This window comes from Sphaeramia orbicularis, chromosome 6, assembly GCF_902148855.1.
Source record: "Sphaeramia orbicularis chromosome 6, fSphaOr1.1, whole genome shotgun sequence".
Classification (NCBI taxonomy): Eukaryota; Metazoa; Chordata; class Actinopteri; order Kurtiformes; family Apogonidae; genus Sphaeramia; species Sphaeramia orbicularis.
In genome coordinates, this window is record NC_043962.1 from 56,294,461 (window position 1) to 56,310,556 (window position 16,096).

The 16,096-nt window shown below is 41.0% G+C and overlaps 1 protein-coding gene across 2 annotated transcripts in view; it reads left to right on the forward strand.

Annotated features, from left to right (window-relative positions):
* Positions 1-13,524: 13,524 nt before the first annotated feature.
* alkbh3 (alkB homolog 3, alpha-ketoglutarate dependent dioxygenase) overlaps positions 13,525-16,096 on the forward strand; it is a 60,446-nt gene continuing 57,874 nt past the window's right edge. For both annotated transcript variants that reach the window (XM_030136413.1, XM_030136414.1), the window contains exon 1: positions 13,525-13,591. The gene's annotated coding sequence lies outside the window, so the exon portion shown is untranslated. The remainder of the gene's footprint in view (positions 13,592-16,096) is intronic.

Below are 16,096 nucleotides of genomic sequence, written 5' to 3' on the forward strand. Positions count from 1 at the left end.
GAGTTATCATAGATGATCTGTGAGCCCGGACCTCCTCCCTTACCCTCACCTGTCTGGATGGACCTCCTCCCTTACCCTCACCTGTCTGGATGGACCTCCTCACCCTCATCGGACAAGATGGACCCCCTCAGCTGTCTGCATGTGCCCCCACCCTACTGCGTCCTTACAGACTGGAACTATGTTGTGATGTAGGGCTCAAAAAATTCCACTGAATTGAATTATTTACACACATATATCATGCGTCCGGCTGGATGTCGAAGGCTGATCGGAGTTATTCCACACTGGTGACTTTATGAACAGAACTGTAAACGGTTACTGTTGGATGTAACCACAGGACAAACAGATTGTATAAAAAACTGAACTCTGCTCCGTTCCTCATCCATTCACTCAGACCTGTGTCCTTCAGCCAAAAAATTATTTTCAATAAAAAAAACTTCACTTCTATCAAAAAAACTCTTTTTGCTTAGATTAAAATGTTGTTTTTTATTGAAGTGAAATTTTTTTTGATTGAAAATATTTTTTTTTTTTGTTAAGGCAACTTTTCTTTTGATTAAATAATAAAGAAACAAATGTCCCTCCATATATGTGGAGCTGAAGGACACAGTGAGTGTGTGCTGTTGTTGACCTGGATTCCAACAGAGGGCGCTGTCTACATTCAGACTGGACTCAAACAGGCCTCAGGTCCACTCTGTGGATCCTAAGCCACAGGTTAGAGTTAGTTGAACGTCAGCGCTGGTGGACACACAGTCATTCTGAAGTCAGACTGAACATTCAATATGTGTGAGTGGGGTCTGTTCAAAGGCACACACACAATCCCAGTGGTCAGTGAATGCACCATAATGCAGTGGGTTTGATCAGTGACCTGTGCACTGGTTCATCTCAGACCACTGGAAACATGTGGCTCATGTCAAACATCTGCATTTAAGGACATGCTTTAGTGTCAGTGGTGTTTCCATGGTGTCCTCAGAGTCCAGCAGACCCACATAGAGCTGGAAAAAGAGCACATGGACCAACACAAAGTCCAGTTCAAACTAATGGACTCAGTCCTTCTGAGCTGTTCAACAGCCTGTTGGAAAGCAGAGTCATGTGACCACGTTCATGGACTGGAACTGAATTCAGCTGCATGTGTTTGATGGTTCAGTCCAACTGTCCAATGTGTGGACCTGGTCTGACTGGGTCTGGTTTGACCCAGCTCAGATAAAACACACCTGAATGGACTCATGGAAGAACTCTGACAGAATCAGGACCATCATCAGTAGACTTACCTGAACAGGTGAGGGACAGGGCGGAGCCACTGGAGTCAGGATCTGTTTTCACACAGTCCGTCAGTGCAGATGTAGACAGAAGACAGGTGGGGCTGATGAACCACACAGGACCAGATGAACCAGATCTTTTCCCAGAAACAGCAGATCCACAGTCCAGTCGATGACATATGACATCTGCTGCCTTCAGGGTCCAGGGGTCAGAGGAAAAATATTCATATCCCATGTCTCTCCATTCTCCATGATGTTTGATCTGTACTTCACCGTTACAGCGACTGGCTCCTCCCACCAGTCTGACATCATCAGGATCTGATCAAATACAAGTGACAGATAAATGAGCTCAAAGTGAGTGAACTGATGTCAGCTGGTGTCAGTCAAAGTTCCGCCCACCTGTGCAGGTAAGGTCCACAGCTGTTCCAGATGAGCAGGTCTGTGCCCCTGAGCTTCCACAGTCCAGCAGAGCAGACTCATGGCCTTCACAGGTGAACGTCTGCACCACAGGAGCCTCTGCTGCTCCAGAGAGCGCCCCCTGGAGGAGCCCAGGAGCCCCACAGCCCAGCTCCCTACAGACCACCTGGGCACCATGAAGGTCCAAGTGTCCTTCACACACTGAGGACCAGGACCTGGACTGGTTAGACCGGACCTCCAGTCTGCCTGAACACACACTGGACCCATGGACCAGTCTGACAGAGTCTGTGGACACAGATGGAAGAAGACTGGAATAAGACTAGAGTCTGAAGTGGACTCTAAGGGACTCTAGTGGACTGGAGGAGACCAGGGTCTGGGGGTTGGACTATATAGTGGATTTTATTGGACTGTAGTGGACTCACATTCATATGTGTTTGTGTTTGTTCTTCTGTGTGACATGATGTTCATCAGCTGTTTGTTTGTGGATCAGGGATGTAACGATTCGAAAATTTCATATCACGGTTATTGTGACCAAAATGATCACAGTTATCATTATTATCACGGTATTGTTGAAATGTGTTCAGAATGTTCAAAAAGTACTAATACACACACTGAAATAATATAACCATGTTGTATTTTGAAAAAAACTAATAAAGTAACATGCACAATGTACTTTCTGTTGCAGAAACATTCAAGTAATAACATGTAAACAACAAACATACAAATGTAATTAAAGTTGGCACCTTATGGACATGAGAGATATCTGCACCAGGGGTGGAACTGAGAGGATCTGGTCAGTATCAATGTCATTATCAGTTCTGCTATCAATCCAATTCCTTATCAATTCTATTGATTCCTGAGGTGTTTTTGAGTGTGAAAAAAAGTAGTTGGACAGGTCAGAGTGGAGTTTGTTTGAACATTTTCAGATCAAATCATTCCCAGTGTCACACATACACACTAATGTACACACAAACAGAAAGGGAAACTCAATCAGATTTTCCTGAACTATTTAATGAACAAATATAAATATTCTGAAAGAATGAGGATTTAAAACATGTTAGGCTGATCTGATCCAGACTGGTCAGTGGTTCAGTCCTGGTCAGTGTCATATGGTTCAGTTCCTCTGGAGGTCAGTCAGTGGATTTCCTGTTGAAGTTCCTTCAGTTCATAAAGCCTCCTGTCCTTTGGTTTCTACACACATCATGTGTCTGTACAGTTGAAGTTCACTCATTTGGGCTCATTTGAACTGACAGGAGTTTGTCCTGAGGATCTATATTCAGACGGTTTCAGTGTTGGGTGAGGATCTGAATCATTGGGGTCCGGGGACGGGTTAACACTAGCGAGGACCGGGTCTGTGCGCTCGCTTGCTAGAACGGACTGAGTCCGTGCGCGTGCTTTTTCGGATCGACCCGCAGTCGGACAGACGGGGTCCGTGCACGCACTCCAACGGACCGGGTCCGTGCAGGAGCCCCTATCCCCGAATCTCTGGAGCTGTGTCCGTGCAGGTTCCTTCCACCATGTTTTCAGAGACCAAACATTCCAAACTGCGCACATACACCTGGAGTGCCGCTGCTTCTTCAGGAAATGAACAGTACCGTGAGTTTTCTAGGTGCAGTAATAGAACACGGTTATCATAATAATTAGAATCTAAACGGTAATACTAACCGTCAGAAATTTTATCGCAGTTTATCATTTTACTGGTTATCATTACATCCCTATTGTGGACATGGATATTATTGATTGATTGATTGTATTGATCAGTTTGTGTGAGTTCACATTAAATCTGACTTGAAGTCTTGGACCGACCAGGATCTGAGAGGCCACAGAGTCTGGAGCCCACAGTGACAGTGGAAGGGTTAGGGTTCAGTGTTCATGCTCTTACCTGAACAACTCAGCTCCACGGATGAAGAGGGAGATGAACCAGATCTAAAACAGTTCCTCAGCTCAGATTCATCACAGTCTGAACTGATCCACCAGCTATCTATCCGTGAACCAGAAGTGTCTCTGCTTCTCAGTGAAACTGCAGATCCACAGTCCAGTTCTGCACAAACTCTGTTTCCTAACTTCCTGTACCAGTTATACCCTTGCACTGGTTTCCAGTTTCCATCTTTTCGTTTCATCTCCAGGTCACCATGACAACCACTGGCTCCTCCCACCAACCTGAAGTGGACAGACTCTGTAGAAATAAGACAGACCAGTCAGAGTCCAGTCCAGAACCACAACACACCATGTGGACCACATGGACCGGATTATTGAGCACATGTGGTTTCCATGTGTGAACAGTGTTTTCAGTCCCACTGACAGATTTTGTGTCCAAACGGACTCAGTTCATCCCTCATTCATTCAGTCAGTGAATTGAATGGCTCAGTCTGCTCCTGTTTGTCAGTGTTTCCTTCACTTGTGGATCTTTAAAGCCACACTTGTCCAAATGTCAGGAACAGGAGCTGAGCGTGCTCAGTGGAGCTTCTGTAAACCCATCCTTCCTGAATCCTCTGCATTGGCTCCAGTTTGTTCCGATGAAAACCACCTGAACCAGGATGTTCAGCTTCAGCCCAGTTCACATCCCTCCTTTGTGCATTTCTTACCTGTTGAAGTGCTGTTGTTTTCAGACAGGAGCCCTGCAGGAAAAACACAAAGGACAGCCATGAAAACAGGACAAGACTGGGATTAGAACTCCAACATGTCCACATGAGGAACCAAACAGGAAACTGAGGCTGATCAGGTTGGATCCAAATCTGTCTGAACTGTGTTTGTGCTTTGACTTTGACAAACGGCGTCTAAATACCAAAGCAGCACATAAGACACAGATGAAGGTTCAAATCCAAATCTATGACATGATTGAACAGCAGCAGATGAACCACCACAAGATGAAACTGACACATTTAGTTTGAGCAGGATCAGTCCAACTGGAGGAATCATGAATGAATCAACTGAAATCAACCCAGACTGAATTAACACTTTCAGTGCCATGGGCCGATTAAATCGGCTTTGGAGAACACGCCACATTTGTGTACAAACAAACCATCCACCCCCATTTCTTTCTCACATTTCGATGACGTTCTGTCTGTGTCCCCCTTTTGAGACCAAGCAGACGGGAATTTGAGGTCACGCGACCGAATAATATTTTTATATCTTTTAATGTTTCTTATTCTCCGGTGTTTCATCAGAGGGAGCCCTCCATGCCGGGGGGTGGCTGTGGACTCCGGGGGCTGTGGTGGGTGGGGGTCCCAGTTGGCCCTCTCCCACTAGTTGGGATGCGGGGCTGTGTTGCTGGTGCCTGGTCGCCGGGGTCGGCGGCTGCCTCCTGGTGCAGATGGCTCCCTGAGACAGCGCCTCCTAATTGATGTTTTACTTTTACTTGTACATTTTTGTTCTGGTCTACCCGTGCTCAGTCAGTCTTCTTAAGTATGTGTGAGCTTGTGGGTTTGCATGTATATGTGGGTTTGCATGTATATGTGTGTGTGTGTGCGGGTGAGTGGGTGGGTGTGGGTGGGGGGCGGTACTGATTTTTAAACTGATATGTAAAGCACTATGTGCTACAGTTTTTAATGTATGAAAAGTGCTATATAAATAAAGATTATTATTATTATTATTATTATTATTATTATTATTATTATTATAAATTATGCAAATTACGATCAATAATGAATCGGCTGCGTCCGGTGCGTTTTGGATCTAATCAGCAATCGGTCGGATGTTATCGAGCGGTTTCCTGCAGGATTCTTCAAATATTATAAAAACGACGCGAAATACTGAAAAACGGCCAAATACTGTGGCACTTTTAAGGCTTATTAGCCCCTTAACTGTCTGGCACTTAAAGAGTTAAACTGATTATTGTTCAGTTTATGTTTGATGGTTGAATTAAAAAAAAAAACAAACAAACATTAAACCAGAACTGATCTGTAGTTATTAAACTCATCCCCTGACTGACCAGAATAAAAGGTGGACCCACTCTAGTATTTGTTGGACCGCCTTCAGCTTTGATTATGTCCCACATTCACTGTGTCTTTGTTTCCATGAATTTCTGTAAAGTCAGCAGGTTCATGTTCATCCACTGGTGCATTCAGGTTTCACCCACATCTGGGATCCATGAAGAGGGAGTCTGAGCACTGGGCAAGCCTTCAGTGGGGTTCAGGTCTGGACTCTGTGGTCCAGGTCTGGACTCTGTGGTTCAGGTCTGGACTCAGTGGTTCAGGTCTGGACTCTGTGGTCCAGGTCTGGACTTGTGGTTCAGGTCTGGACTCAGTGGTTCAGGTCTGGACTCTGTGGTCCAGGTCTGGACTCTGTGGTTCAGGTCTGGACTCTGTGGTCCAGGTCTGGACTCTATGGCTCAGGTCTGGACTCTGTGGTCCACGTCTGGACTCAGTGGTTCAGGTCTGGACTCTGTGGTCCAGGTCTGGACTCTGTGGTTCAGGTCTGGACTCTGTGGTCCAGGTCTGGACTCTATGGCTCAGGTCTGGACTCTGTGGTCCACGTCTGGACTCAGTGGTTCAGGTCTGGACTCTTGTGTCTTCATGGAAGCACAAACCCACTTTTGGAAGAACCTGGGGCCTCATGTATAAAGTGTGCATATGCCCTTTTCCACGCTCACGTTCAGATGTATAAAGAGTGACATGACTGTGGAAATGTGCGGTGCTCCACACCAACTCCATAGCTGGCATACACATGTTTCAAGTGCTTTTGAACCTTTGGCGACACTTAGAGGAGACACTGGGAAACTGTTTATAATGTGAAAAAGGTCATTCCACAGAGAGATGTGCACATCAGAGATACACAGAAGAACAGTGAACACACCAGCACATCATCCTCCTGCCAGAGCAGCACATCCACCACCAGAACCAGAACCAACCAGAACCAGAACCACCCAGACCAACCCTGGACCCATCAATGCCAATCCTACCTGGGAGGACATTCAACAACAACCATATAAAGAGACAAGGACACAGGATTCACTGGTTGATAAATGTATTTAATGTAGTGTTCACGTCTGTGGGAACATTTATTAGTCGGTCCAGTCGCTCACTGACTCCTTCGATTGTCCTCATGATGTCCTCTGGTGACCCGGGTCAGCACAGACCCATGCTGGTGTTCTGTCGAGTTGAACTGCTCAGGACACCTGTTGGAGGGGCATCAGCAGCAGCTGTTGGTGGACCGGAGGAGCAGCTAATGCAACAGAAGCCTCTGTGACAGAAGGATGATCCTGGGTCTGACCGTCTGCTGTCTCATTGTTGGAAAATAATAATTTGAATGATCAAACATGAGTCAGAGTCTTTGATTTCCTCTTTGATTTCCTGACATGATTATGCATGAACCTTTATCTAGTTCAGCTGTGATCAGACTGTTGGATGACCCACAGAATGAACTAATATTTGAGTTACACTAATACTAAATCTATATTTACCTTGGGGCTGATCCCAGTCAGCCCTGTCAGACCAGTGTCACCCACAACATTGTCGACTCTCTGCTCAAACGGGCTGAGTTCGTCTCTTTTCTTATTCCACCTGTTTCATCCTCTGCTTCACGTCCACCTTAACATCATCATCTGATCATGCAAAGGGGAATCCCACCTGCAGACCCCATTCATACTCATTTGCATATTTAAATGTGGGCGTGGAGAGGGAGGAGTCAGGTACTCCAACAAATGCGGTCAATTCCAGCTGATTGGGATGAATAAAGGAAATGTACTTGGATTTAGGCGTACGCTCCGTTTTATTCATCTGGATTTTTTTGTGCTTACAGACTTTTCTGGATTTAAGCGTACTCCAGGTTTACATATGAAACCCACACAAGTCTGAACATGAGGCCCCTGGTCCTTCAGTTTATTCAGGTTCAGCTGAACTCATTCTGTGACACATAATGTTGAACCTAGACCTGAACCAACTGGACCAACCTGGACCTGAACCAGCTGGACCAGCCTAGACCTGAACCAGCAGGACCAACCTGGACCTGAACCAACTGGACCAACCTAGACCTGAACCAACTGGACCAACCTAGACCTGAACCAGCTGGACCAACCTAGACCTGAACCAGCTGGACCAACCTAGACCTGAACCAACTGGACCAACCTAGACCTGAACCAGCTGGACCAACCTAGACCTGAACCAACTGGACCAACCTAGACCTGAACCAGCTGGACCAACCTAGACCTGAACCAACTGGACCCACCCCAGCTCAGAGCATTGACCCCACAGAACTGGACTGTAGGCACTAGGCATGCTGGGTAATCCCTTCCTGTGCCTCTCTTCTTCACCTGAACAGACGTACTTGGATCATCTGAACCCACATGTTGAGTTGAACAGGTTCTGTCAGTGGATTGTGGAACAGCAGCTGATGGACAGACTGTGGAACCAATCACAGAGCTGGAATCAGCAGCTGCTGTGACAAACAGGAAGTGGATCAGTAAAGGTGCTTCAGACTCTTCATGTACTGGTGTGTGTTGAGAGGAAACACAACATGGATGTGTTTGATCCTGATCCATAAATCCAACACAGACCAGTTAAAGACAGAACTGGTTTATCACATGGTATCTCTGACACAAGTCAGTAATGGAGCCGGTCAGCAGCTCCTCCTTCTAACTCAGCTCTGACACTGTCACTGCTGGAACACACAGGATTCATCAAACCAACAATATTTGACTGGATTCACACTGATCTGAGCTTCACACTCATTTAGCATCATGAGTCACATGACCATCAGCACACGCAAGGATTTAGATCAAATGCACACATGACGTGTCTGTAACCATGGAGATGAACCTGTCAAACAGCAGTTAACCCTTTCAGCTGTGGACAGACATTTGTGTCTTTATTCATGAATTTAAAAGAATAGATTTGACACTAAAACAGAGATTTGAGAGCAAAAGACAGTAAGTGGCAATAAAAAACTAGAAGCACTCGGAGAGCGCAGACCTCCGCCAAGGCTGATCAGTGGGCCCCCCCGTGGGCCCCCCCACCCCCGATCACCCCCAAAACTTCATCATTTCTTCCTTATCCCATTTCCAACAAACCCTGAAAATTTCATCCAAATCTGTCCATAACTTTTTGAGTTATGTTGCACACTAACGGACAGACAAACAGACAGACAAACAAACCCTGGCAAAAACATGACCTCCTTGGTGGAGGTAAAGATCACTTTGTTTATAAATCACTCCTCTTTGTTTGTGAGTTAAAAAGTTTTTCTTGCAAATTTAAGTGCACTTAATGGGCGGGGCCTATGCTGATGAATGACAGAAGAGTTTCTATTGGTGGGTGTGACCTGGCTCCAGCTCCAGCTCCAGCTTCTGCCTTAAACCCACTTCTCTGTTGTGTTTATGTTTCTGGGAGGTCAGTTCATAGTCTGTTACTCTTTCAAATTGAAATGTATCTCATAAGTAATAGATTACACTAAATATCATCGGCTACAGCCTGTACATTCACAGTCTGAGCAGAGAACGGAATGAGTGAGTAACAGACTATGAACTGACCTCCCATAAACATAAACACAACAGAGAAGTGGGTTTAAGGCAGAAGCTGGAGCTAGAGCTGGAGCCAGGTCAAACCCACCAACAGAAACTCTTCTGTCATTCATCAGCGTAGGCCCCGCCCATGAAGTGCAGTTAAATTCGCAAGCAAAACTTTTGAAGTGTCAAGCAAAAGTTTTGAACTCACAAGCAAAGAGGAGTGATTTATAAACAAAATCTTTTTTTTGTTGCCACTTACTGTCTTTTGCTCTCAAATCTCTTTTTTAGTTCCAAATCTGTTCTTTTTAATTGATCAATAAAGACACAAATGTGTGTCCATATTCAGCTCTGTGTCCGTCCATCATTCCACCTACCTTGAATGGACATGCAGAGGAAAAGCAGGACATATGGTGTGTGGTCCATGTCCAGTCAGACGGTCTTCTCTTCTCTGAGCTGCTCCAGTTGATTGACAGCTCATCTGGACCCACTGTGTGCTTTTAAAGGTGGTAGAAGGAGGAAGTGGGTGGTTACATCATACTAGAGTTAGCCTTTGGCCATACCAAAGAGATGGTTACCATAGAGATGGAAGACCACATCCCGTTTCCTGGTCCACATCACTGACTGTCTCTGAACATTGAAATGGTTCAAAGACACTAGAAAATGATAAAGAAACTAGAAAAGCACTCAGAGAGCGCAGACCTCCACCATGGCAGATCAGTACCCCCCCCCCCCCCCCCATCACCACCAAAATGTAATCATTTGTTCCTTGTGCCAGTATCAACATTTCCTGAAAACTTCATCCAAATTTGTCCAGAACTTTTTAAGTTATCTTGGTAACAGACAAACCCTGATGAAAACAGAACCTCCAGCCGTTCTTGGTGGAGGTAGAAAAACAAACAAACAAAGGTGTGGTGCTCAAAGGTCAGGTACTGATCCAATCAGATGTGCTCGGTGGAAAGTGGATCAGAGGCGACTGAGGCTGGACCACCTCCTTTCATACCCTTTCTAATTAAAAATACAAAGTTCAAATTTGTTGGGGAGGCCTCGGTGAGAACTGCTGGTGAGTCCATGTTCAGCCACGTCTGTGTTCAGAATAAACAATCGATCCTGTGATCTAAAATCAAATTATTAGCCATAAAAGTCTGATTGGACAGACAGCGGATGTTTAAAAGGACCATGTTGAAGGTTACAGGTGAGTTATTGGTCAGAGGTGGTGTTGGTTTGGAGTTATTGTCTGTGAGAGTGATGAGGTGGTCTGGGCATGGTTGATCCTAAAAGCTAGAAAAAAATATACTTTTGGTGATAATGGCCAAGGGATTGACCCTCAAATCAATAAACTTAATCATAGAATCTAATCTTATGAAGACTGTGTAATTACCTCCGCCAAGGAGGTTATGTTTTTGCCAGGGTTTGTTTGTTTGTTTGTTTGTTTGTTTGTTTGTTTGTTTGTTTGTTTGTTTGTTTGTTTGTTTGTCTGTCCGTTAGTGTGCAACATAACTCAAAAAGTTATGGACAGATTTGGATGAAATTTTCAGGGTTTGTTGGAAATGGGATAAGGAAGAAATGATTAAATTTTGGTGGTGATCGGGGGTGGGGGGGCCCACGGGGGAGGCCACTGATCAGCCTTGGCAGAGGTCTGCGCTCTCCAAGTGCTTCTAGTTGTAAATAATATTTCACATAAAAGAAAATATCTGTTAAATGAATAGTAAGTTATACTTTAAAATTATCTGACAAAATGTGTGAAAAAACTCAGGCCCACTGGCATAGTATTCACATAGGGATAGTTATATTTATTTGCTCATATTAATTGGCACACTGTAAAAAAAAATCTGTAATTTAACAGAATTTTTACTGTTTATTTTACAGATGTTTCCTGTATTTTTAAGATACAGGAAAATATCAATGAAATGACAAAAACAGACTGTGATTTTACATGTCAAATATAAAATAACATGAAAAAACTGTAACTGTGAATAACCATAAAATTTCCATTTTTAAAAAGATTTTTTTTCCACAGAAAAATACAGTTAAAATACATTTGCAAATGTATCATAATTTCACAAACATTTATTTTCTATTCATGAGATTAAACTGTTAATTTAAAGTTTAATACTGTAAAAAAAAAAAAAAATAATAAAATGAGATAAAATTACTGACAATTAACCGTAAAAGAAGTATTTGTTCTCTAAGTTTAACAAGTTTAAGTTTGTCAGTCAACAAACAACTTTGTTAACTGGCAAATATCTTGTGTAATTACAGGAGATTTCACAACAAAAATGTTAAATAAATGTGTTTTTGTGAATGTATAACATGTATAAGCACTGATAAACTGTCCAAATACAGTTTTTATCAGTGGATTATGCAACTTAGTCTCATTGAAAATTATTCATTTATTTATTTATTCATTTATAGGTAATTTGATTGTTTCAATACATGTAAATATTCTTTATTAAACATTAAAAAGTCAAAAAATGTGTAAAATCTCATGTAAAGTTAAGGCAAAAAACTGTATTTTAATTATGGAAAATTACCGTATTTTCATGAGATGGTTGTTTTCTGTAATTTAACAGGTTTTTTTTTGGCACCCCTGCTGCCTGAATAATACCATTTTTACGTTGTTTTTTTTTTTGTTTTTTTACCGTACAATCTGTAGTGCTTACTTAATAAACTGTCATCCAACGTTTGCAGAATCTCCCTCCTGCTTCTTCCATTTGGTCCTCTGCTTAGGGAACTCCTCTTCCCCTTAAAAGTCCTCTTCCTGCTCTGCACAGATCTCACCTTAGGAGCTCTCTTAAGGGCTAGGATCCTTTAGGAATAGCTTTTATCTTTACTAGGATCTACTCTTCATTTTTAGGGGAAATTCTAAGAAAACATAATTCTAAGAATTTTCTTAGAATTTGGCCCCAAGGAGCAACTCTGCACTAAGAATCTTTAGGAATACAGGCCCTGTTCTTTAGGGAGATTATTCCAAACAAAAACATCAACTCAATAATACGGTGAAATAGTGTCATTAATGTGGTTATTAATCAAGTTCCATAAGAACTTTAAATTATAAAATAATTAAAATGTTTTTGAGATGAGCCACTTCTAATGACATTTATTAAAGCAGGTTAAGGGTTTGTTTATCAGTCAGTCATACATTACTGTCCCAAAAAGTAGATTTAGTTTTTTTCAGATCTTTATTGAAGAGCCAAAATTTGACCAATATTTATAAAATTAAATGTGATATGATTATTATAAAAAGAAGAAACATATAATTCCCCCCAACACATGTGAATAGTGATGGGCTGCAGACATGCGAAGCTCCGGTGCATGCGCCGTAGCTCATAAAGCAGGTGTATTGAAGCACAGTGCCCAGGCCTGGTTTGGTCACATGACTCGTGACGTTCGACACACGTGAGTGACGTATGAAGCAGCTGAGTGCTTCAAATCACCTGATTGGTTTGGTTTGTCATGTGAGTCACTCAAGACCCCCTCACATACTGGTGTACCCACAAAAGTGTATATCCGAACTTGTACAGAGTAGCTAAACATTTTTTGTGCACCCCAGCCTCATCTGTCCGATGTGAACGGGTTTTTTTCCAAGGCTGGGGAAATAGTGTGCAAAAAAAGAAACCGTCTAAATCCTCTAACTGTGGAGAAACTATTGTTTTTAAATAAAAACTCATAAAAAAGTTATACAAGCACTGTCACTGCCCTGTCTTTCAAGCACAATCACTTTACCCACACACCCATGAACCCATTTACCAATGAACCTTCAAACATACTTTGCCCAAATCCATAATCTAATCTGTATTTGCACCAACCCCATGTGAAATGACAGCAGTCTGTTTTTGTGGAGCACATCTGATGAATGTAGCAGCAACATTTAAATGTTCCATACCACAAAAGGTGAAGATCTATTTAGGGTTACATACAGATATTTCAAATTAGGATCATGGTTTTCAATAATTATTGTCATGATTACTAGTAATATTATTATTGTGTCCACTACAAACAGACAATCATCTAGTGTAGTCCAACAGGAATGTGCATGTACAATCAAATCCAAAACAATCCATGAACCACTGGGATGTGTTGTGCATTAAACAGGTCTGCTGCAGAATGGAAACAAGTTGGACTCTTCCACAAGTCTCGGTTGCACTTCATTTTAATGACCACTAGATGTCCTCCTGGAGCTCTGTGTCATTGGAGCCTCGAGCATTGAACCAGGTTTCATAAAAAGTGTCGAAGCTCCAACAAAGCCTCGTTCGGCATCACTACGTGTGAAATGATAGCGTTAGGATAATCTTCATATATACTACGATTTGCGGTACGTTTTTCCAATAAATGTCCTATTATTCACTAAAAACAAACAATCCGGAACTTTCATCCACAGACGGTTTCCGGTTCCGGTAGGATTTATTTTGGTGTGACACCAGTTATGGCGGACTGTTGGCAGGTTTGACTACAGCGGAATCATACCACAGTTCATCTGCTTCTGGTGAGTTTCAGTTTAGTTTGTGACAAACTGCGATTTTTACAAAGAATTTCTCAATCAGAAAATAACGTTTAAATGTTTAAAAAAAAAAAACGCGTGTTGAGGTTTATTCACCAGTTTGAAAATCACAGTAAACGTAACGTATAAACATGCATCAGGAAAAAGTCAGTAACATTTAAACAGTGTGTCGGTTAAAGGTTTGTTCTTTTTCGTCGTTTAAAGCCTCATGAAGCCTGCTTTAAATATGATTTTTATTGTTTCAGGTGTGATTATTTCATTCATCTGATCAGAAGAGTCTTTAAAGCAGGGCTCTCAAACTCCTGTTGTTTCAGGTTCCACATTCAGCTGAATTTGATCTGCAGTGGACCCAACCAGTAAAATAAGAACAGAATAACCTAGAAATAAGACAACTCCAAATATTTGTCTGTGATTTAGTGCAAAAAAACCCTAATTAAATTATTAAAATACTTACTTATACAAACTATCCAAACAAAAAGATATGAATAACCTGAAAAAACTGAAATTTCTTAAGAAAAATCAGTGCAGTATTAAAATATTCTGCCTCAACTTCTCATTTGTCCATGTGCATTCTGGATCAGATCTACAAAGACACTAAACACTGAGGAACAGGCAGAAAATTGTTAAAATTGTGTTTAATTTTCTTAAGACTTTTCAGGTTATTCACATTTTATAGTTACAGGACAGTTTGTAAATGTACATATTTTCATAATTTAATGTTATTTTTTTGTACTAAAACAAAGAAAAATTTGAAGTTGTCATTATTTATAGACATAATGTAATATTTTTTCACATCAAATCCAGAAGAAAATATGGAGTCATTATTTTTTGTAGGATATTTTACTTGAGATTAGGGATGTAACGATTACCGGTATAATGATAAACCGTGGTTAAATTGCCAGTGGTTGGTATTACCGTTTAAATTCTAATTCTCATGATAACCGTGTTTGATTACCGCACTTTTCTGGAGAAAACGCCGATGTAAAGATCTGCTTTTATGTCAAATATTTGAGTATAGTTTTTATTTATTACAATTGTAATTTCATATACCTAATATTTGGAACCAATATTCACTTTTAAAGTCTGTGAAAAGGTTCGTTACGCATCTTTTTGTTATTTATACAATAAATTATATACATTTTTCAAATCGGATTTTTTATATTTTTTGTGTTTTTTGGCCTTTTGTGTTGATATAGTAGGTTAAAGTAAAAAAAAAATAGTAGGCAGATGATATAAATGAAGTTGTGCTGAAAAAAAAAGATCCTAAACATGGGTATAGTAAACATTTGTTTTTATAGTATATAAAGGCAAAATCAAAAGGACTGAAAAACGGGCAAAATAGGCTCAGACCACTAAGGGTTAATATTTGAATGTTTCTGCAACAGAAAGTGCATTGTTTCTATTATTTTATTTGTTTTTTTTGTTTTGTTTTGTTTCGGGGGGTTTTTTGTTTGTTTTTTTTTTGTTTGTTTGTTTTTTTCAGAATACAACTTGGTTAAATTATTTCAGTATGTGTATCAGTACTTTTTGAACATTTTGAGCAGAATTTCAACAATACCGCAATAATAATGATAACCGTGCTAATTTTGGCCACAACAACCGTGATATGAAATTTTCATATGGTTTCATCCCTACTTGAGATCATATTGGTTTGTATGTGGAACCTGAACTGAAATGAATCAGTGGAATTTTTGCACTTTGTAAATTCATCCCAGGGGTCGGATTGGAACCTTTGGCAGGCCGCATTTGGCCCCAGGGCCGCATGTTTGAGACCCCTGCTTTAATGTGTCATCAGGACAATGGATAATAAAAGTCGTGATCATCTCGGAGCCAGTGTTTTCACCTCTATTCTAATGGCAAACATGTCATCGTCTTGAATTCTTGTTGTAATTATATAGAGGTGTGAAAAGAATTAAATTTGTGTATAGAACCAGTTATATGTTGTTTATAGTGTAATGTAGTGTTGTTTGTTAGATATTAACCATGTTCATTGTTATAATGGTCATTATGTAGCATATGTTACTGTCACTTCAAATTCCAAATGATACATTCATGACAATTTTCTAGATGTATATTGACATAAGGACTCGATTTTTCAATAAAGTATATTCAGTCACAGTCAACTAAATCACACAGACAACAACAAACATAATAATAATAATAATAATAATAATAATAATAATACTGGCTTTATTTATATTGCACCTTTACAAACGAAGTTTCCAAAGTGCGTTGACAGACAAAGCAGGGGCACAACAGCAGGATACAAGATGCAAGTAAAGACATTAAAACAGAAGCAACACAATAAAAGAGATATGGACAGCAAATGCAAAAACAGGACACTTCAAATAAATGAAGTGAATCGGAGTAAAGAGGGCAGGGATAAAATGATGCTGTCAAATCAATGTAAAAATGAAGGAGTGAGATTAAACAACATCATGTACAAGAATATAAATTAATAACTAAACAAAATAAAATTCAGATATTATT